This window comes from Egretta garzetta, unplaced genomic scaffold (genome assembly GCF_000687185.1).
Source record: "Egretta garzetta isolate BGI_Z169 unplaced genomic scaffold, ASM68718v1 scaffold912, whole genome shotgun sequence".
Classification (NCBI taxonomy): domain Eukaryota; kingdom Metazoa; phylum Chordata; class Aves; order Pelecaniformes; family Ardeidae; genus Egretta; species Egretta garzetta.
The window spans coordinates 343,936-345,173 of record NW_009258882.1 but is presented as its reverse complement, the minus strand read 5'-3'; the positions used below and the strand labels follow the sequence as shown (position 1 = coordinate 345,173).

Genomic DNA, 1,238 nt, shown 5'->3' with positions numbered 1-1,238 from the left:
TGAGGGCCGGGGTTTGGGGGTGGGATGGCAGGGGTAGGGGAGCGGTTGGGCTGGGGGAGCTTAAAGGGCTTTGCCAGCCCAAACCATTCTGGGATTCTATGAAGACATGGGCCATTGCCTGGGCAGGTCCAGACGGTCACCAGGACAGACGTCATCTCACAGTTCTACTCAGCCAACCCCTTGCTGGGCCAGAGACCTGCCACCAGCTCCAACCTTTCCTCTCTACCCTCTTCGCCAGGCAGACTGACCCACATTGCACATCTGGCTTTGTGTGCAGCCTCCTCACCACACTCCTTCCCCCCCGCCGAGAATGGGACACCAGGATCATTGCGGCCAGGTGGAACAAACTGCCCAAAGAAGCTATCATTCTCAAAGGGAGAACACCAGGGGTGGGGAAGCTGTTTCCTTTCCACTGTTATTTCCCTTAACCTCATCCTACCCGTGGCTTGATAGAAAGCCTTCAAAGCAAAGCGCTCGGTGATGCCATCATGAAATCATGAGATATTCACGACTCAGTAAATGACCTTCTGGCAAGTGAATGAGCCAGATGTTCTCGCATGGTGCTTGTGGACATCAGTTTGACTTTGGGGAGAAGCATCTTCTCTGGGGTAGGACAAAGGTGGAGGCAAAATGTCACAGGTTTCAGGTTTTTTTTCTCAAAAAATATCTCCGACACCTGGACCAAGTGCCTTGTACAGAGCCCTGTTTCTGACACTTTTAAAATTCCTCCTCCACCTCCAGGTGGATGAAAAGTCCCCCTATTCCAGAATTAACTTCTTGTCTAACTCCCTGGAGAGCTTTCATTTCCTACAAACACAGGATAATTTGCCCTGGAAGGACCTGACAGTTGTCTGGTCTAACCCCCTATGAAGTGGACGTTATAACTTTCCATGGGAAAAATCTGGGGGGTTTGGTAGCGATGTTAAGAGGCTCACCCCTCCCAATAGTGTCAGCGACCACCAGCCGGCACCTACGTGCCCAGAAAGCTCTGCCACAGAGCACCTCGTGGAGAAAATGAAAAACCTTCTTTCTGAAGACAATAAGAAGTTGTTCACTTAGAAGCTGCTCTATCATGAGGTTCAACAAGGCCAAGTGCAAGGTCCTGCCCCTGGGTCAGGGCAACCCCCGGGATCCATACAGGCTGGGGGAGGAAAGGATGGAGAGCAGCCCTGCCCAGAGGGACTTGGGGGCACTGGTGGATGAAAAGCTGGCCATGAGCCGGCCATGGGCGCTGGCCG

At 52.8% G+C, this 1,238-nt stretch overlaps 1 protein-coding gene across 1 annotated transcript in view; it reads right to left on the bottom strand.

Moving 5' to 3' along the window:
* LOC104121810 (microtubule-associated protein 4) overlaps positions 1 to 1,238 on the bottom strand; it is a 163,549-nt gene that overhangs the window by 13,777 nt on the left and 148,534 nt on the right. The window lies entirely within an intron of this gene.